Source organism: Pinus tabuliformis, chromosome X (assembly GCF_031772625.1).
Source record: "Pinus tabuliformis cultivar Carrire ecotype Pingquan chromosome X, CPIR1, whole genome shotgun sequence".
Classification (NCBI taxonomy): domain Eukaryota; kingdom Viridiplantae; phylum Streptophyta; class Pinopsida; order Pinales; family Pinaceae; genus Pinus; species Pinus tabuliformis.
The window spans coordinates 18,929,333-18,952,311 of record NC_142308.1 but is presented as its reverse complement, the minus strand read 5'-3'; the positions used below and the strand labels follow the sequence as shown (position 1 = coordinate 18,952,311).

The 22,979-nt window shown below is 37.3% G+C and overlaps 2 pseudogenes; both read right to left on the bottom strand.

The window, feature by feature from the left end:
* The window catches only part of LOC149138112 (indole-3-acetaldehyde oxidase-like), a 136,597-nt pseudogene that overhangs the window by 26,355 nt on the left and 87,263 nt on the right, over nucleotides 1-22,979 (bottom strand).
* On the bottom strand, nucleotides 525-21,667 carry LOC149138113 (uncharacterized; annotated as a pseudogene).

The following is a 22,979-nucleotide window of genomic DNA, read 5'->3' as shown; positions in this document are numbered from 1 at the left end:
ATCTAAGTTTATCTATCATCGCTTGTATCTACAAATATTTTTCCACTAAGCTGGTTTGATGTTGTATTCTCATCTGTGTGAATTCCTTTTGGAGATGGGCTACTTGTAATTCTGCTTGCTGATTAGATTTTTCTTGGGATAATTATTGTTCTAGCAGCAAAATTCTCTGTTCCTTTTCCTTGAGTAGCATTTGGACTTTTGTCGCCTTGTCAATAGTTGTTGTGGCATATTCACCCACGAATTTAGAGCTTTGTGATATTCTCAGATGGGTTGAAAGGCGAGTCCTTCCATACGATGTCCATTGGTTCATTTTCCAGAGTCGTAACAGCGACAACGTCCAGTTTTCTTTTATTCCTTTGTCTCTTGACTACAAATTTGTGGGTAGGGCTATAGAATACATCTAGAGGAGGTATTTAATCAATTCTTACAACAATTTATGAAGTAGGAGTAGTGAGAATAACCTCAACGTCGTGAGTGTCTTTAGCTCTTTCCTCTGTTGTTTCTGTATTTGACTTATGCTCGGTCTACTTGGGAGTCTGTATTTCAGATGTTTGCTCAGGGTTTGTGCCCGTGTTTAGTTTTTTGTTGAATTGTTCCCATTCTTGTTTGAGGTCAATGACTAGAGCTTTACCTGACTGAGTTGAAGTAGAAGCAACTTCTGCTTGTTTCTTTTCCTTGGCCTGCTCGGTCGTCTCCTCTATACTTTGAGCTGTGTCTTTTTCAGATTCTTTATTGGTGTTTCCTCCCCCATTTTGAGACTGCCGCTCTGAGTTCTCTGACTCATGCGTAGATATCTCTTGGGTTTCTTCTTCAGAGTTTTCTTTGGGGTTGTCCTCCAAGCTTACACTGGGATTTGGCTTCCTTATTGGTTCAATCTGCAATAGGTCCAATGGGACCTTTAATAATCTCTTTTTTATGTACACATGGAAAGCCTTAACATCTTCCAAGGTCAAAAGTAGTGATTCCATATGCAAAACTTGTGAAAAATTTTCTGCATGTAGGAAGAGGTCATCAAAGGCATCCTCTTCGTGGGTGAACTGTTTTACTTTTACTGTAGTAGTAAATGCTTTAACGGTGCCATTTGGGTTGTACTGCCTTCCTGAACAAATTGCTAATTTCAGAGATTAAATTATCTTTGCTTCTTTTAATAGCACCACATTGTAATGGGAATGTAGGCCAAATGGCCTTCTTTTTCTCTTTCAATCCTCTACTTATTCCACCTTCCCCTGCTGTTTGGTAGGCTATTTCTTTGGCCATTAGTTTGTTGGGGACATAATATGGGAGGACATGCGGTGAAGCAATGCTCCCAAAGACTCTAATGTAGGTGAATGTTTCTTCCCCAAACCATCTGGCTACTGGAAAGATATCTACTTCGGCCTCTTTAGAAAACCTAGGGGTGGTTCTGTCATAAACTTCTCTATGAATGGGTAGCATAACCCCTTGATAGATCTTATAAAAATGGGGGTGGAATTGAGATTCCCACAAAATATTATGGTATACATGGATGGGAAGTGGGTTCTGTACAGTCCACTTCCATCCCATATTGAGAATAAAAACATATTGCATCCATAATAAAAGCACTCATGAAAAATCGGGGATAAACCATTGAAGAGGAAATTCTTTTCCTTCTATATTCTATAATGGCCTTTGCCAAATTATCTGATAAAATTTGAGCCCAGTTCATTATTGTTGCATTCACTGCTACATCTATCAATGGGAGCCAATCCATGGAAAACTTGGTGCTATTGGGTCTACTGAATAACCTACATATCATTGTTGTTGCAAAACTATGGGGGTGAGAAATGGATGTCGTTGAGTACATACCATTTTTATCCCGTTTGAGCTTGCCCTCACTTGATTTCTAGGTTTGGGTGACGTCTGACAGGTCCTCATTTTCCTTGGCGAATTTCTCAAGGAACTGTTTGTTGTAGAACTTTTGCGGCTCAGGTAACTGGTACATTAGTCGTAGGTTGTCTACTAAGAAAGACCCCATGACCTCTTTCCTGTGATTCTTGAAGGTTCTGTATTTGATGTCTACCTTGTCAATAACCTATTTGACCATGTCCGTGTATGGGATTATTTTTGGTCTTGCATCTATGCGATGCAAGAAATAACATGTTGTTTTGAAATAGGAGGCATCAGATGACTCTTGAGCATCTTCCGTGGCCTTTGTTACTAGTGGCCTGGGCTGCTCTTCTTCTAACAAGTTGTACATGGCCTCCCATGTTGTAGTTCCTTCGTCTCTGCTGCATGTGGTATCAAAGAAAAGCGACACCATTTCTGATTTCTCAGATGCAGTTCCCTTCCCTTTCTTCCCCATTGTTTCTAATGATGTTCTCTATAGAGTTTTCTTGAAATGGAGCAAAGCAGAAGTTATCAGATAAACATGAGCAAGAATGATAGTGAGAATAAATGATACAGTTAATCCCAAAAAGGTGACAAGATAGGAGCTATTATTCAGAATGCAGAAGAAAAGATATCGTATCACGTCGAGCCGCTCCTTAACATAAATGCCATTAAACTCATTAAATAGCCACTAAGGCTCCTTATCATTGCTTTTATTACTTATTAAATTACCGCATCACAAACAGGAAGGAAAAACCTTTAAGGTGGTGGGTTCTAACTGCGAGAATGTTGATTTTGCGATTGCGATGCAATATCGCAAATCACATTATCGCATATTTGATTGTGCGCTTTCTCAAAGTTCTTTAGAATTCTGCGGGATGCAAGATAAGCAGGGTATCCTTTATGTTTGGAGTGTAGTTTGCCTGAAGGAGTAATTACTTCTTAAAGTTTTTTTCACTACGTGGCGGACTTAACTTACAATTTATAGCATTTTCTTTTATCAGGTTCGGGCTTTATCGCATTTCAAAATCTCGCGCATTTCATAAGATTGGACTTTTAAGTAAATTGACGCGATGCGATGAGGTTGACTCATTCTATCGCAATATCGCATCTCGCATGTTACAACATGCTTTGTGAGTTGCATCCTTTGTGTACACCGATATGCGATTGCGATAAGCGCTTTACTTATAGGAAATGCTTTAAATATTATATTTTGAATGAAAAGTCTAATGATGTCTAAGTTAAAAGTAGTGATTCATTCTATCGCAATTCACAGATTTTTTTTTGTTAATTAACTCTTCAACGCACTTGGTCCAGCGATATGCGAAAAGGCAGGAATTGCTAGTCTTAGAGGGTTTTGACTCGATATCCTGATTTATTCCTAAAAGTTCAAAGGAAAGCGCCTAAGTGCTAAATTTTTCTTGGATATTTTTTATAAAGGGTTCCCATTTATTAATTAACATATTAACCATTAGACTAATAAATGGGGGGGTTGTTGAGTAGCACAACAATTGGCAATTCGCTGGAAGAACCAATTATCTCTGATAGTTTTTTGAAATTTATAAAACTTCCAAAATAAAGATAGTTCAGAAAATAGGAAATGCATGAAATATAAGATAAGTAACATTTATCTGAATAAGAAAACAAAATCCACCTTATTGTCATGCATTTGATTATCCTTTTAAAAATGAAAATTCCTTTGTCTACATTAATCTTTATTTGGTTTTAAAGATAATGCAGGGGCCTCTCGTAGATTAGCTTTTAGATGTACTCATTTGTCACAGGTAGAGCCTCTACTGCCAACAAGTGTCCATAGCCTTGACAAGGTTACCTTTTAACCATCAATGATTCAATATCCCATCCAGATAAGAGTGCAGTTTTTAGAGAAAAATTTAGATTCATATACTTACTTCTTTTTCTTTCTTTTCTAAACAATTTATTTTTGTTAAAAACTTCATTTTTTTCTACTTAAAGGTCATTGTCTTGGTTTGGTGGCCAAAATTGACAATGCCATTCACTATTTGTAATTCAACTGAACAAGTTGGCTCATGATGAGACCCCTTGTCTTTTGATTAAAATAATCTCAAGCCATTACCTTGTTTTGATATGCAGTATTGATAATGCCAATTTATTACTTCCCTATGATCATGGTAAGTAGGCTCTTGATGAGACCTCTTATCCTTTAAGTTTAAGTATATTTTAGAATTACACTCTAAAAGAGAAAAATTTACTAGATGGGGAGAATCATTGACTCCTTAAGAGTTTCTGGATGACAATTATAGAGCTAAGGATGCTTTTCTGCAGAGAGTCTTTTCTTTGTTATAGATACTTTTCTTGACCAATGGTAGAACAAAGGTTTCTTTATAAAATTGAGGGCTTTTGCAAAGAACAAGTAGTTTAGGTGGAAAACAAGCAGATTTCAGAGTAATAGAACTTAGCTTATGTTTCTAATGTGAAAATTATCTTTTGAACAATCTCTACTTATACAAGAGAAAAGTCAAAATATAAAAGAGATTATTATTGTAAAGGCCAAAAGTAAATTCTATTTAACTTTTATTTTCCTAGAAAAATTAAAAGAAATAATGTACAAGGGATAGAAGAGGTTATCTTCTATGAAAAATATTTCTTCAAAATATGCCCATTAACAGGTAGAGAATCTCTCTTGCCTGATAAATCCTATAATAAAAAGGTCGATGGGCCGATTTGTTCCACAATCTGAAATGGGCTAAGCCACATTCTTTGGAATTTGGTATGCTTACCTTTTTTCTCGTGTGTTTTATCCCACTTCAATACAAAGTCTCCAAGCTGAAAGGATTTAGGACTTACAGAATTTACATCAAATGAAGATTTAACTAATTGTTGATGATGTGCATGTGTGATTTTGGCTTTATCTCTTTCTTCTTCGAGCTTGAGGATTTGCGATTGCCTTAATTTCATAGAAGAGGAAGGAGTTTCTTCAATAAATTGAACCAGGGCTAGAGAGGGAATAACTATATTTGTAGGGAGAACAATTTATTTCCCATAGACCAAATTAAAAGGAGAAGTGCCTATTGAGGCCTTCTATGTTATTCGATCTGCCCATAGAGAAAATGTCAAAGATTTGTGCCAATTTTTCTAACTTTGATCAATGGTTCATTTGATGATTCTTATGAGATTTTTATTTGTAGATTTAGCCAAACAATTTCCCTAAGGATAATAGTTAGCAAAATATTTAAGTTTAAAACCTCTTTTAAGAGCAAATTCTGTCATAGCATTGCCTATGAAATAAGATGCATTGTCAAACATGAGGGCAGTTGGTAGGCCAAATCTGGTAATAATAAACTGATCAATAAATTCAATGATGTTTTCAGAATTGGATACCTTAAGTGGAATTGCTTCCACCCATTTTGTGAAGTAATCAATTGATATAAGGATATGTCTTTGCTACTTTGAAAAGTGAGGAATGATCTCACCTATTATGTCTAGTCCCCATTGTTCAAATGGTTGTTCAATATTGACCAGCTACAATGGTAATGTGGTTTTCCTCTATCTTCTAGCAGTTGTTTGGAAAATTTTATATTTCCTTACATACAGTTGGCCAATAATAGCCATCATGCAGTATTTTATGTGTTGTTGTGTCTCCTCCAAAATGTCCACCAGCTGGTCCATCATGGAGTTCTTGCAAAACCTTTTCTGCCTCAGATTTTTCAAGGAATCTAAGAAAAACAAAATCATAATTTTTCCTAAACAACACATCATTGATGATTTCATATTGCTTAGCTTTTATCCTCAAAGCCCTTTTTCTTTTATAACTAAGTTGCATAGGGGCATATCCATTTTTCAAGTAAAATATGATATCAACATATTTTGATTCAGTATCGTTGAGGCTTACCTCAAATATTTGTATATCGTCACCTGAATCTTGTAGTGTTGGTAAATTGGATGCTCCTGCTAACATTCTACAAAAACCTTGACCTTTAAAAATTTTAGCTGGTCTAATCTCAATGTCATATTCTTGTAGTGTTGTTACCCAATTTTCTCTTTTCTCGCCCACCTCTCTTTGCATTAGTAAATTTCTTACTGTTGGGAATGGGACTACTACCTTAGTGTGAGACTTGAGAAGAAAGGGTTTGAAATGCTTTATTGATTTAAACATAGAAAAAGCTTGTTTTTCAACATCTGAGTAGTTTAATTCAGCCCCCTGCAAATTGGAGCTAAAAAAAGAAATCAGTGCTTCAATTTTGTCATCATTGACTTGTGTTAGTATAGCTGCATATGATGTCTCAGAAGCAAAGGTATATAAAATGAAATGATTAGTAAAATTTGGAGTTGCTAAAGAGGGTCATTTATGATTGCTTGTTTAATCAGATCAAAAGCTTCATGCTCGGTATGTCCCCATTTAAAAACAAGATTTTTCTTAATCATAGATTGGAGAGGTAAAACAATTCGTGAAAATTCAGGGACAAATCTTTTGACAAAATTTATCTAACCTAGGAAAGATTGCATGGATTTTTTGTTATGAGGTAAAGGGATTTTATAAATTTTTCTTATCCTATCAGGATCAATAAGAATTCCTTCTTTGGATACGATAAAGCTAAGGAGATTTCCTTCACTCAAAACAAAGAAATATTTCTTAGGATTGAGAGAAATTCCATACCTCTAACAATGCTCAAAGATTTGTTTTAAATCCTTTAAATGATTATTGTGTTTTTTGGAATACATAGTTATGTCATCTAAATAAATTACCATTGATTTGTTCATCAAACCTTTGAAAGCTATGTTCATGGCTCTCTGAAATGTTGTGCCAACATTGATTAATCTAAACGGCATCTTTTAATAGGCATAGGTGCCCCATTTGGTTCGAAATGTAGTCTTTAGCCGGTCATCTGGATGTACTAAAATCTAATTATAACCTGAAAATCCATCCAGAAAAGACATCAATTCTCAGCCTGCAACTGATTGCAGTATCTGTTCCATATGAGATAATGGGAAGTTGTCCTTTTGACAAGCTTTGTTGAGATTTCGAAAGTCTATACATATTCAAATATCACCATTCTTTTTCCTGACTGGGACAGGGTTAGAAACCCACCTTGAATGCCATACAGGAAAAATGATTTTGGCTTTGAGAAGCTTATTCAATTCAGATTTGATCTGATTTTCTAAATTCGGATGAATCTTTCTCAACTTTTGTTGCACGGGCTTTTCATTAGATATCATGGGAATGGTATGTTGAATGATGGAAGTATCATGTCTTGAGATCTTCATAGTTCCAAGTAAAAACATTTTTTTATTTTTATAACAATTGAACAAAGGTTGATCTTTCATCTAGTGTAAAACTGAGTCCTAGATTGATATTTTGAGGTTTAAGGTCAGTTCCAAGATTAACTAATTCAAATCTCAAAGTTGAACTTTTAATTTTTTAGTTAGTTGGTTTCTTGAACCTATCCTTAAGATCATATAAGTCTTCCAGCTTAACCACAGATTTAGGCATGGAATTTGCAGTCATTTTTTTCTTAAGCTGGCAGCCATGTTGATCTTCATCTATTATATGGTCGTCATAAGAGCCTTCAGATGTTAGAAAACTTATGTTATCTGGATAATTATTAAATACTCGCCAATTGGTGATATTGTCAGGAATAGAAGGCCTGAAAACTAATTCAATAGAAAAGCGATCGAGGCTATAATCTCCTGGTGGAATTAGCTTGGATGCAACATTATCCAAGAGATCGGCACTTTCATTTTGGAGTCTTGGGATAGGGGAAATGTTAAATGTTGTAAAATGAGAGGTAAGGTCCTGGACTAATGATTGATAATGTTTCAAGTGTCCAAAGAGACAGTGTATAAGATTCCTTACCTACTTATTTACAAATTCTGAATCTCCAAACACTTGAATATATTTGATATTAAGGTTGATAGCTTTATACAACCCTTGAACTAATGCTTCATATTTGGCAGTGTTATTTGTGCATTTGAATTCAAGTCTGCATGCTAACATAGTTTTTTCCCCTTCTGGGCTAACTAATATGCATCCTGAACCAGCTCCATCGTTAGATCTAGATCCATCAAAATATAATTTCCAAAATAAATATTTAACTACAAGACTACCTACAAAATTTACACATTTAGAAGCATTTGTTTGAAAATAATTTTCAACTTGTGATATAATAGAATTTTCCAAGAAGGGTGAAGTATTTGCATTAAAATTGCCTATAAATGATTCAACTGAATAATTTCCAATGATATTGTTGTTGTATGTGACAGGTTCATTTTCTCCCTCCAATTCTATGACGATATACTTTTGATGTTTCTCCCAGTCAACCCTTATTTGATTCGGCTTATGATTATAGGGAAGCCACATGTGGGACCAGTGGGTTACGAAATAGCCATGAAGCTTTTCTGACTAGTCTTTGCTAAGGATTAAGCCGTAGAACTCCAGGATATCAGCCATAAGGATTTCAATTACTTGACACACTTTCAGGTTTGATGAGAGTCGAACAGTGACTTGATTGAGTTCCCCTATAACTTCGACTTGAGATCGATCTAACTACACAATGTGAACAGTATATTTTTGGGGCTCCACATTCAATTTCGCACAAACTGTTCTTGGTAGAATGTTGGATGAAGCTCCAAAATCAACTAAACAATTGTGTAGATTTTTATTGAAAACTTCAAAAGTCAAAAGAAATATAGGTGTATGGGATTTGAATCTTCCTCTTATTAAAGCGATATCAGTTGAACTGATTTTATCTAATGAGGTAGTAGGAGGCCTTCCCATTTCTTGAGCATCCTGTGAGATTACAACAACTGGAAGAGGAGAAGTAGGGACTTCTTTTAGTTCTTTGAGCAATAGCTTTTGTTGATGTTTTAACTTGCTAAGCTCATGGAATGTAATATTCGCCCTAGTATTTTTCATATCTTCAACAATGTTTTATTCCATTTCATTAGAGACTAGCAGGGTTTTAGCTGAAGGTGGATAATATGATTGACGAGGAGTGGTTTCAGTGGATTTGGGGGAATATTTCTTACCTATTACTTTACCTTTCGGAGTTGGAGTTGATTCTTTCTATTTTGGATTTGTTTGTGGAAAATCTACTGTGCTTCTACTCCTGGTTGTGATAGGTAATGCTTCTTATGCTTCTTTATTAGGAAGGATAAAATCCCACATTCCTTGTAATTCAACTACTTCTTCATCATCATTTTGTTCTTCAACTGTCGATATTTCCTCTGCATCTACATCTGATTCAGCATTTGATATGGTACTTGGAGGCTTAGGATCAAAGGAAGGGTTTCTTTTGTAAGGTCTATAATATTTCCTTGAGGAAGTCTCAGCTACCTATTTTTTGATGTCAACCATTTCATTGGACATGGTTTTTAGGACCTTTTGCAATCCTTCAAGATCAAAAGGATATTTAGGTGTTTTTTTCTTGGATTTGTCCTTAAAAGTTACCTTCTTGGATTTGTTTTCTTCTAATGCATTCTTTTTTTCTAAAGCCTAAAATGTGTTTTTCTACAGCTATGGCTTCTTTCATTTTTTCTTCCATAGTTGGTTTGGTAGCCCTATCGACAAAAATGGCTATGTTTGAGGGAAGAGAAGAAATGGACCATTCATTTTGGACTTCATCACTGGGCTTGGATGCCATTGGGATTTTATTCAATAACTTATTAAATCGTGAATTGAAGTCCTTAATTGGTTCTCTAGGTTCAGCTTTCAAGTTAGAGAGATCATTGAGAAGAGTAGCTGTCGATCGGTCATCTCCAAACTTGGTTAAGAATTTCTCTTGGAAGGCATCCCAACTATTAATGGAACTAGATGGTAATGAAAAATACCATGATCCTGCTGATCCTTGTAAAGTATAAGGGAATAATCTTACAACTGCATCTTCTTCTACCACTGCATTCAAATTTATGGACAACATAAAATTGTTTATGTGTTCTTCAGCAGGTAGACCATCATCAGGGTTAAATTTTGGCAACCATTTCATTGGATGTGCAGGTAATGGATGTAATGGTCCTGCCATTCGAACAACTCCTGGATTTGTCCATGGTCTTTGAGCCATAATGGGTATCTGTGTAGAGGAAGATGTTCCAGTAGTTGAAGGTGATTGGGTAGAGGAGGCTTGTGCTCCAGTACCAGTGTAAACCACGATTTGGAGTTGTGAGGTGGATGATTGATTTTGTGATGAAGTGGATGGAATGAATGAGGGTGTTTCAAGTGATGATGAGAGAACCTCACTATGAGTTTCAAACTGTGTTTTTTTAGTTTTCCTTCAGTTTGGTAGAGGGAATTCAAATGGGGGTATCCCAAATTTTTCGCTATGTGATCTAATTAACCTTTGAGAGGAAGCAAACTGAGAAGAAACACTAGCTTGAGATAACTCAGACTCTTCTTGAGATATTGAAATCCCCTGCAGTTTATGGATTAAAGATTGCACTTCAGGAGTTTCTATAGAAGAAGATCAATTTGATTTCTTTGGGACCTTAGTAGTGAATTCTAAGGATTTCTTTACAACTTCTTGTCTAGGATTTGGGGATTTAGAATGTGACCGAGAAGTTGGAGGTGACGGTGAGGGAATTTTACTCTTGGAACAGCTTACTGATTTAGATTTTCTTTCCATTCATAGTTAGGCCCTCCTTCTAGCGCTAAAATGTTGAAGCCTCGAAAATCGCTGCAACAACATGGGGGAAACCACCCGGTCTAAACCTTGAAAGCAGCTCCTTTTCCGTTTGGTATAGTGGCTCTGACTGGGGATAATGGGACTAGTTTCCCAGAAAATATTTGATAGTGATGGTGGGATGATATATGATGTAACATGAAATGATTAAGCTAAGTGTAATCTAATCTAACTTCTAAACACATGCATATGTCCTATTTTAACATTATTTAACTATAAGTATACCCGAGAATCAAATATGATACGCGATCTATAATGATGTCTTACAACAATTGATAATAAAGATCATTCAACTGCAACAAGAAATTAAATCATTTAACAATAATCGTTTTGGATAAATAGTTATACAAAACGATTGAGAAAAATATATCGCATATAAAATTGTTCATGTATTTGCAATTAAATCAGAGCTAACATCACACAGAAGTGCAATAATGCTAAACTATAATTCAGACTTTCACACATAAAACCATTCAAATAATAAGTATTGCTTGATACATAAATAAAACATGATCATAAGATAAAAGTACCATATATGATAAGTCTTGCTCATGTGCTTCAGCAATATTGACCCAATTTCAATCAATCCAACACATTCTAAGAGTACAAAAGTGCATTTCAATAGAGCATGCTAGATATTTAAAGAAAATAGATCATGTTCCATTCATTCAATCAAAACCTCCTCAAAAGTACAAAAATGAAATGTTTTGAAAAGTGTTTTTGATCAAATTTCTGGACCTCTCTCTAAATGCATGAGAGGGGTTTAAATACTAAACTATATGTCTTAAAATAGATTATTACAAAAATAGTTGAGGAGGTTTCAAATGAACTTCCTCAGAATATGAAAAAATAAAACTAAAAGAAAAATAAATAAATGACTAGCTCTTTTGAACTTGATCTCTAAGATCGCAAATGCAGTCATTGGCTTGAGCTGAGGCGGTTGATCGATTGCAGATTTTAATTGCCCAGCAAATAAGGCATATGTTAGTGTTATCACCATATTTTGTGTAGATGTTGTTAAACATCTCAGAGTCATCCATTAGTTGTGTGGTTTCACTAAAAAATTCCAGTATGCCTCCCAATTCAACCTATTTAACTGTTTGATTGCCTCCTCCTTTTCCTGCGCTGCATGTTTCCACTGTTTCTCTAGCTGTTTGGCATTAGGAAGAAATCCTGGTACACATTCCTTGACCAGATTGGCGCCATGAAGATTTTCGTTAATGGCTTCTATTATGTTGTTTGTTGCTGTCATTTCTATCATTGTTTCCCTTTCCGCCTATTTCAACCGAGAATCCCAATCTGTGAACAGAATATCTTTATGAGACTCTTCCAGCTTTGGCAGGTCAACCTTCCTCCCATCCTCTGATTCTTGCCAGGTGATAAACTCATAAACCCTTTTGTGGATTTCATCATATTCGAGCCTCATATCAATAACTTGGTTTGTTAATTTATCACTAGTCTCGCAATAAGGACTTATCTACAAGATTTTCTGGAAAAATACTTCCTTTTGCTGCATTAGTAAGGAATTGAGGTTGAATGCTTCCTTAATGAATTCATCAATTTGAGGATTGTCTCTAAGTTTATCTATCATGGCTTGTATTTGCAACTATTTTTCTGCTAATCTAGCTTGATGTTGTATTCTCATCTGTTTGAACTCCTTTTGGAGTTGGGCTACTTGTAATTCTGCTTGCTGATTAGATTTTCCTTGGGCTAATTGTTGTTCTAGCAGCAGAATTCTATGTTCCTTTTCCTTGAGTAGCATTTGGACCTCTGTCGCCTTGTCAATAGTTGTTGTGGCACATGCTCCTACGAATTGTGACAACTTTGTGAGATTCTCAGATGGGTCGAAAGGAAAGTCCTTCCATACGATGTCCATTGGTTCATTTTCTGGAGTTGTAACAGCTACAACGTCCATTTTTATTTTCTTCCTTTGTCTCTTGACTACATCTTTGTGGGTAGGGCTATAGAATACATATAGAGGAGGTATTTCCTCAACTCTTAAAATAATTTCTGAAGTAGGAGTAGCGGGAATAACCTCAACATCATGAGTGCCTTTAGCTCTTTCCTCTGTTGTTTCTAGATTTGGCTTATGTTGGGTCTGCTTGGGATTCTGTATTTCAGATGTTTTCTCACAGTTTGTACCTGTGTGGATCATTTTGTTGAACTGTTCCCATTCTTGTTCAAGGTCAATGATTGGAGCTTTATCTGACTAAGTCGAAGTAGAAGCAACTTATGCTTATTTCTTTGCCTTGGCCTGCTTGGTCGTCTCCTCTGTACTTTGAGCTATGCCTTTTTCATATTATTTATTGGTGTTTCCTCCCCCATTTTGAGACTTCCACTCTGAGTGCTCTGACTCATGCGTAGATCTCTCTTGGGTTTCTTCTTCAGATTTTTCTTTGGATCTATCCTCCAAGCTTACACTAGGAGTTGGCTCCCTTATTGGTTCAATCTACAGTAGGTCCAATGGGACCTTTAATAATCTCTTTTTTCTGTACACATGGAAAGCCTTAACATATTCTAGGGTAAAAAATGTGATGCCATATGAAAAACTTGTGAAAATGTTTCTACCTATAGGAAGAGGTCATCAAAGGCATCCTCTTCGTGGGCGAATTATTTTACTTTTATTGTAGTAGTAAATTCTTTAACGATTCCATTTGGGTCATACTGCCTTCCCAGAAACATAGCTAATTTCAGAGATTTAATAATCTTTGCTTCTTTTAATGCATGTCCATAATCATGTAGTGCAAAAGCACCACATTGTAATGGGAATGTAGGCCAAATGGCCTTCTTTTTCTCTTTCAATCCTCTGCTCATTCCACTTTCCCCTGTTGTTTGGTAGGCTATTTCTCTAGCCATTAGTTTGTCAAGGACATAATATGGGAGGACATGCGGTGAAGAAATTCTCCCAAGGACTCTAATGTAGGTGAATTTTTCTTCCCCAAACCATCTGGATACTAGCAAGATATCTACTTCGGCCTCTTTAGAAAACCTAGGGGTGGTTTTGTCATAAAATTCTCTATGAATGGGTCGCATAACCTCTTGACAGATCTTATAAAAATGGGGGTGGAATTGAGATTCCCACAAAATATTATGGTATGCTTGGATGGGAAGTGGGTTCTGTACAGCCCACTTCCATCCCATATTGAGAACAAAAACAGATTTCATCCATAACAAAATCACTCATGAAAAAAGGGGGATAAACACTTAAGAGGAACTTCTTTTCCTTCTATATTCTATAATGGCCTTTGCCAAATTATCTGATAAAATTTGAGCCCAACTCATTATTGTTGCATTCACTGCTGCATCTATCAATGGGAGCCAATCCATGGAAAACTTGGTGCTATCGGGTCTACCGAATAACCTAAATATCATTATTGCTGCAAAGCTATGGGGACAAGAAATGGATGTCGTTGACTACATACCAGTTTTATCTTGTTTGAGCTTGCCCTCACTTGATTTCCATGTCTAAGTGACGTCTGATGGGTCCTCATTTTCCTTGGCGAATTTCTCAAGGAATTGTTTGTTGTAGAACTTTTACGACTCAGGTAACTGGTACATTAGTTGTAGGTTGTCTACTGAGAAAGACCCCATAACCTCTTGCCTGAGATTCTTGAAGGTTTTGTCTGTGATGTCTACCTCTTCAATTACCCATTTGACCATGTCCGTGTATGGGATTATTTTGGTCTTGCAGCTATGCAGTGCAGGAAAGAACATGTTGTTTTGAAATAGGAGGCATCAAATGACTCTTGAGCATCTATCGTGGCCTTTGTTACTAGTGGCCCAGGCTTCTCTTCTTCTAACAAGTTGTACATGGCCTCCCATGCCGTAGTTCCTCTGTCTTTGTTGCATGTGGTATTAGAGAAAAGCGACACCATTTTTATTTCTTAGATGCAGTTCCCTTCCCTTTCTTCCCCATTGTTTCTAACGATGTTCTCTACAGAGTTTTCCTGAAATGGAGCAACGCGGAAGTTATCAGATAAAGACGAGCAAGAATGATAGTGAGAATAAATGCTAGAGTTAATCCCAAAAAGGTGACAAGATATGAGCTATTATTCAGAACACAAAAGAAAAGATATCATATCACATCGAGCCGCTCCTTAACATAAATTCCATTAAACTCATTAAATAGCCACTAAGGCTCCTTATCATTTCTTTTATTACTTATTAAATTACTGCATCACAAACGGGAAGGAAAAACCTTTAAGGTGGGGGGTTCTAACTGCGAGAGTGCAGATTTTAAGATTGCGATGCAATATCGCATTATCGCATATTTGATTGTGCACTTTCTCAAATTTCTTTAGAATTCTACGGGATGCGTGATAAGTGGGCTATCCTTTACCATTTGGAGCGTAGTTTTCCTGAAGGAGTAATTACTTCTTAAAGTGATTTTCACTATGTGGCAAACTTAACTTACAATTTATAGCATTTTCTTTTATCAGGGTCCGAGATTTATTGCATTTCGGAAGCTCACACATTTCATAATATTGGAATTTTAACTAAATTGACGTGATGTGATGAGGTTGAGTTGTTCTATCGCAATATCGCATCTCGCATGTTACAACATGATTTGCGAGTTGCGTCCTTTATGTACGTCGATATGCGATTGTGATAAGCGCTTTACTTATAGGAAATGCTTTAAATATTAGATTTTGAATGGGAAGTCTAATGATGTCTAAGTTAAAAGCGGTGATTCATTCTATCGCAATTTGTGGATTTTGTTTGTTAATTGACTCTTCAACGCACTTGGTCCAACGATATGCGAAAAGGCGGGAATTGCTAGTCTTAGAGGGTTTTGACTCGATATCTTGATTTATTCCTAAAAGTTCAAAGGAAAGCGCCTAAGTGCTAAATTTTTCTTGGAGATTTTTTATAAAGGGTCCCCATTTATTAATTAACATATTAACCATTAGACTAATAAATGGGGGCATTGTTGAGTAGCACAACAAGTTGGATCCAACGGGACAATTACTCGAAGCTCATTTTTTTCAAAGACCATGCTTTTCTTCTTTAAGTTAATGATGACATGCATGTCAAAGGCCCAATCAATCCCGAGTAATGCTGGGTATGGATTACTATCATCAAAGATCTCAATAAGTTTGAAGTCAGCGACTGCTCTTGCACCTTCAATATCGACAGTTACTCCATGTAGGCGCCCCATTGGAATTATCTTTTGATGATTTGCCATGCATAGCTGAATTGGTGACCACTATAACTTAGGCTTTCCCATACGTTCCCAATTCTGCTTCGGCATTACGTTAGCATCAAGCCCAAGTCTAGGATTACTTGATCCATTCCGAAATCATCAATCTGCGCAGTCAGCTGCATCTACCTACCGACTCTCTTCTTTCTTTATTTCACCTTATTGACTGCACGATGTCCTTGTAATGGATTATCCTTGCTAGTGCAATTATCTATCCGTTCTTGCAGTCCCTCTATTTCCTTCTAATCCCATAGTAACTTCATGCATATCTACAGAAACGATTTCAACACTGTGGGATCTGAATCTTATGTTGCAGTAGAATCTTCATATTTCTCTTTTTGCGAGACTATCGGCATATGGTTCTGAGATGTAGATGCACCTAGATTCATACAATCCTTTCTTGCTTCCATGAATGTCTCTTTCTATTTATGCAAATCAAACCCAACATTCTTCTCACGTGTTTAAAATAGCAACAAGAAATGCTAAATATAGAAGTGCTAAAGATAGCATTGCTATAAATAGCATTTCGGGATATATTCCAATTTTAGTTAGTCCCTGAACTAAAATTGAGAATTAAAATTCGAATTTGATCTTAGCAGTTGTTTGAAAAATAATTAATTAATTCATCTTGAGTTAATTAGTTGGAGAAAATCAAACATGAATTCTATGTGAAGACATGCAACAATTATCCCTTTGATTGAGGAAGTTATCCCTTAATTAAGGAGATCATGATGAGTTGTACTTTGAGTTGTAATTAGTTAGATCAATTAACTGAGTTAAGTCTAGTTAGATTAGTTCCAACAGTTTGTGGAATTGATTGTGAGTTCAGTTAGTTAGTGCATGCATGCATGTAACTAGTGTACTTCAGATAATTGAATATTTTCTCATAAATAACTCATGCATGTCAATTCAGTCAGAGACCCAGTTGAGATCAGAGGATGGGATAGTGTACTATCAGTTGCAGGAATATTCCATTGAGGATATCTCTTGCATGCAGAAGGAATTCATTCCTTGAGGATTGCGCAGTTATTTCTGAGTTTGGTGAGTTATGTGAGAGGTGAATTCACACAGGTGGTAGCCAGAGGACCCAGGAGAAACTGCACAAGGAAATAGGAGGCTTGGAGGACTGAAGGAAGGCATATGTTGTGTCTATTCAGTCTATGAGCAGCATTGAGGGATTGTACTGAGAGCTGGATAGCTTGTGAGCTAAAGCTTTGTGTAATCCAGAGATATTTCCACTTGTATGATAATACAGATAGCAGGGTTTTTAGCTAAGGCTTTCCCCAAAGTATTCTTCTGTGTTCATGTGTGATTGATTTCTCATTCTCTGTTATATGTGTTCTATTTGATCTCAAATCGATTAAGCTTCCACAAGTTTGTTTGTAGAAGTAGATCAAGTATTTTGCTTTAGTATATTGCATTATCAGGCGATCTACAGTGAGAAATTCTACATGTATCAGGGCAAAAGTGATCAAAGCGAAGAACAGTATACAAAGAATGGAGAAGTTCGAAGTTTGAAGTTCCTAATTATAGAAATTGAATTCTTATCACATCTCAAATTTCACCAATAGCGTTAAATGGTTTGAGACTCGAGTATGCCCTAGATGGCAGCTCGAATTATATAGCCTGGAAGGATCGCATGGAAGCGGTATTAGAGGACAACAGTTTGAAGGACTTCATTGATCAAGAAGTCCCCAAGCCAGTAGTTGCTAATGCCCAAGAATTGGTGGAATGGAAGAAATGTGTGGCTAGAGCGAGGAGGATTCTTTTAGAGGGAGTTCAAGACCACATTGTCTCGAGTCTCCATGGGAAGGAGACACCATTTTCAATGTGGAAAACATTGAAGGATCTATATTAGAACAATAGTGATCAGAGGAAGTTGGCGCTGAAAGACAAGCTTTGGAAAATCAAGTGTGAAAAGGGCGACACGATCTCTACATATCTGAACAAGCTCACCACCTACAGGGATGAGCTTGGAAGTGTAGGAATCACGACAGCCGATGATGACATGGTGAGTCTTTCTCTCCTCGGTAAATGGAAGAGAGAAACTGCCAGATTGGGAACAACTTTGGTCGGATCTGATGCAGGAGGAGATAAGGAGAAGCACCAGAGATGGATCTTCATCAAAGCATGACGATGAATAAAATATAGCCTTAGCAAGTAAGGCAAGGAAAGGGAAAGGGAAGGCGTCCTATTCCAAATCTAGTTCTTCCCATGGTGGGAAGAACATTGACAAATAAAAAGTGCGATGCTTTCGTTGTCATGAGGTGGGCCACTATGCTACAAATTGTCCACAGAAGAAATCCAAGAAGGGATCCTCAAAAGGATCAGATGGTGAGGCACTAGCCTCATAGTTGGATTTCACCCCCATCACATGCATGGTTTCATCGATGATGGGTTGTGTTTGGTACCTGGACAATGAAGGTACGTTTGTGTTTTAGAGGGAGCATGAAGCTCCTCTCACCCTGACTAATGTAAAGTATGTGCCTGGTCTGAAGAAGAACCTAGTGTTTGTCGCAATGTTGGAAGACAAGGGCTATGATGTAGTCTTTAGCAAAGGAAAGGCATTCCTGAGGCACATTGGCACTGGACAGACCAAGCGGATTGGGATTCGAGTAAAGAATCTCTACAAGCTGGAGGTAGATGATTGTGTTGCATTGAGTTCCAAAGCAGAGTTGGTGCAAAGCCAAGATATTGGCAAGTTATGGCATAGAATATTGGGCCACTTGCACCATGGGGCCTGTTAGCGCTTGAGATTTCACCCTAGGCTGAGGAAGGTAAACCTTCAAGGCTACATCAAACCATTTCACCTCGTAGCTAGCCCTACGAGGTATGAGAAGGCTCTCTCGGGTCAGATTCGATAGATCTTATAATATAATTAGGCTGACCAAATAGAAATAAAGATTTTAGGCTAGTAAATTGATAGGGGGTTTGATTTGATGATTTTTGGGGTTTTTTAATGGAATGACGGGGCTTTTCTGGGCTACATGGGCAAAATCACAGCTTCAAACAGAAAAATATAATGACTACATAGGTTATCAACTGAGGCAAGGTAGGCATGAAATTTAACACCAAATCTGGTTTCAAATGGGATGGCAAGACTGGTGAGGAGCTAAGGAGGGCAGACAATAACTCTGAATCCTCCTTAAACAGTAGAAAACATCGAATGCGAACAAACTTATAGGAGGAGCATATAATACTATGAATTCCTACCTAATCTCTTCATTTGTTCAGCTTGAAAGGGTCATGAAATGAAATGGAACATACTGATTACATATGAGACAAAGGGAAAAACTTATGCTAAATCAACATACCACATGAATCTCAGCAAACAGAGCTTTGAAATTCCATTAAATTCTCTGCTTGAAAGATGTACAATAAAAAGCTCTCTGCTTCTCCAGCAGCTCCCAGCGCTCAGAAAAAACTCTCCCTTCTCTCCCTCTCTCTTACTCACTCTTACAAATGAATTTTTTAATACAATAAGTCAAACTACTGCCCAAAAAAAGGGCGCTGTTTAAACGAACCTCACAAAAATATCAAACAAACTATAGCTGGGGAAAAATAAGTCGACCCCAAGACGAGGGATTTGTTTTATTATCCTTATTAACAAAATAAACTAAAAATAATCAGCGCTTTCCTGAAGGGAGAATGGTGCTCTTTCCACTGAATTCTGTTGATGGTTTGGCTAAGTTTGAGGCAAATCTGGTGAATAGGTGGCATTACAGGTGTCCTTCCCTTTGCTAAAAATAACATAGGCAATCGAAATCTTATTCTCTGCTGCTAGGTGTTCAATCGTCCTTTTTTAAGTTTCATTCACATCTGGAAAGTATATCTTCAAACTTATTTCATGCCTATTTCTGCGCTTTGACGTAATGGCTGCTTACTTTTTCCTCCTGTCATGTGTGACTCAAATCTGAGATCAATAATTTCAATGGCGCCATCACCTCTTGCTGCATATTAGAATCACCATCCTCAGTCCCATACTGGTTGAATGATGAATGCTTATAACTTAGTGCTTTTCTCAAGTGATTATCCCAAATGATTGTTATAATGCATTTTTATCCCAATTATTTCTTTCACATTCTCCATTTGACAGATTGCACTTGTGCAGGTATACTGTGGGAAGAAAAACACCAGAGCCAACACGTGATATTTGCGCTGCTGATTTTGGTCCAAAAGCTCGGATATGGATGCGGTTCCCTTCAATGACATCGATGAGATCATCAACAGTGGCATCTTCCCTGAACAATACCTCAGCATTTGATAACAGAGTTTTTCGTTAACATGTGTTAATGCCATTGTGCTGTTGAAGGAAATGTCACCAGTCTTTTTCCTCTTGAAATGCATGCGATTGCATGTTGGGTAATGCTTTGCCTTTTTCAAGTAGCTCTGAGACAGCATTCTGTCCATAACAAACTGCAACGGAAGCTACTTCTAAACTGGTGGATTGAGCCTGCGCTTTTTGCTTTGATTTCCGTATCTTTTTCATCTCCTTTGCTTTAGCTTTCGTTTGGCATCTCTCCGCCTTTTTAAGAGCCATTTCATTGTAACGCCGCAGAGAAGCCCCGCCAGACTTTGGAGCTCTCCTAGTTGAATCTTTGCTTGATTGCCTGCCACCTGCATTTGCCCTTACTACATACCTGTGGTAAGTTTTGTGAGATAAAATATTATTTCCATCAAAAACACAACCAGCGAAATGTCCTCCACTTGCAAGCAACACAACCCTCAAGTTTTTCTGATCTCGAGATTCTTTAACCAAGGATTGCAACCTCGCAATCACCTCCTTGTCAGCCAAAGCTAAACCCTTAGCATCATTCTCTTTGACCATAGAGTTGTTATGTTCAGGAAGTAGATCCTCTCTGTCACCCAAAAACAAACTTTTCCAAATTGAGACAATTTCTCCAGACTGTAGGGATATTAAAATCTGGTTTTTCATATTCATGGATCTATTCACAGACTCGGTTTGAGTTTGCCAGCCACAAGTGATAGGATCATCCGACTCTTCATCTGATCCAGAAATACTAGAAATGTCATCATCTTTCAAAAATGTTCCCTGTGCTACTTCCTCAAATTCATCTTCATTGAGAGGACCTCTTCCAATAATTCTCCGTGAATTGACTGATGCAATAGCTTCTGACACCTGAGCTCTTAGATTTTCTTCCAAATTAGGAATACATTCTGCCATGCACATGCCATCAACCCAAACTGGAAGTGTGACATCTTCAATGTCAAATAACTCCTTCAATGTTTTTGACGCAACTAACTTTAGCTGTGGAGAAGATGGCATTTCAGATTGTCTTTTCCTTACAGGAAATATGACCTGTAAGAATATCTGCAGGCGGTGTTTCAATGGATACCCAACCAGAATATTGCTTAAATCAAGGTCCAAAAGGGGAACAGCAAACTTCACCGCATCTGGCCTCTCAATTCCAGATAACAAACAAATCTCCAGTCCCTCCCTAGGAATAATGGTGCTGATTTCACATTTCAATCTGGGATCATCTAGTTCCTCAACACGCTTCCTTTGATAACCCATGTACAAATTCCTTAATTCAAGAATGAGTCGCAAAAGCCCTGATGGGTCTTTAATTTTCTAGTCACAAAAAATGTCCCAAATTGACTGAGATGTTTCTTGACCTTCACCTGTAAAGGAAAGGGGCTGAAAGCTATCATCATCCAGTCCAAAGATGATATCCGGTGCAGCCCAAGGGTATTGAGAATTATATATTACATCCCATTTAATGTAATCAAGACAACATGGTAAAAGTAAGGTGAAGCGATCTGCATAGCGTGCATTTCTTGAACCATAGGAAACTTGCTCAACCTCAATAAAATAATCTTTTGGTGTATGAAACCAGGCTGTAAGGCGTGCAGAGCGCTGCTTGTCCTCCCCAATCCCGGGCAAATAGTCACGTAAGCATTCTTCACCCTTATGTGAAGCACAGAGAGCTAAAAGTCTCAGCTTCTTCATCAAGATTATGTGAAGCACAGAGAGCTAAAAGAGATCCATACATGACTGAATCAAATTTCAAAACCATCCCTTTGAAATCCTCTAACAACTTGCAAGCTTTGGAATACCCATGTCGAGCTTTAACACAGCCTTTCCATGTTGCTTCATCCAATCAAAGAGCACATGAATCTCTTCACTGTCATCCAACTGCAATGGAGCTGTAACACCATAAAGACAACCAAAATATATACCTGCATTTTGCAATACCTGCTCTCCACAAAATATATTTAAATGATGCTTTGAAATTGTGTTTGTGCAGGTAGAAGTTTTTGAAGTTTGCTGCTGTCTTAAGAAGAGCTGAAGATAAATTACATAATTTGAAAAGCAACATTAATGATTTCTTCTTCAAAACCCTGTTTTGAAGAAGAATCAATCTCTGATATAAGACAGAGTCTAACATTGGCTCCATTTGGGATGGCAGCTGCAGCTTCCTGGAGGTGCCAAGAACCGCAGAACTTTGGTAGAGCAGACCAGTGCTTTATTCATTGGGCAATGGAGTCATCTTTCCAACAAATCAACACAGCTGAAGACTTATTTTCACACTGAAACTTAACTCAATCAAACTAAAAGCCAACTGAAACAAGACGCTGCCCCTGTGGCTGCTTATTTATTTACAAAACCTACTCTAATCTGCTGTACAAAGAATAGATCAAGTAATGCTAAAATGCCAAATTAACCACTCGAGTAAACCTGGAAATGATGCCGCTTGAGAATGCTGCCACGAAGTCACAGATGCAATTGCTGGCAGCCCTTCATGCACATACTGATCCTGGTCACCGAGAAGACAGCCCGATCTGTCAATCAAAGTGAAAAACATGTCCATATATGCCGCAATAGGATCACGGAAACCGGCCTCTGTTGGCTGCCCCAACTCTGCAATACATACTTCCAGCTGCACATTGTCAATGTATACCTCTATAGGCAAATCTGTTGTTGCTTGTTTCGAAGGAAGAAGGATTTCCAAGAACTTTTTAGGGTCTTGGAAATCATAAGACTGAATTTGCTCATCGATATACTGAATTTCATTTTCAACTCTTTCAACAACTAACTCATAAAATCTAGTTTTGCCTTCAAGATGAAGCTTCGGAGATTTCACACATTGAAAGAAAATACTGAAAAATTCTTCATTAATTTCAATATCCACTAACATCTCTCTAACTCCATCTAGAACTTCACAAAGTGTAGGGTCTGCCACATACCCTACCATTGCATGAACATATCAACAGGCACTGGAATGTCTGGATCAAGTTGGAGTCGCCAGGTGAATGGTTCA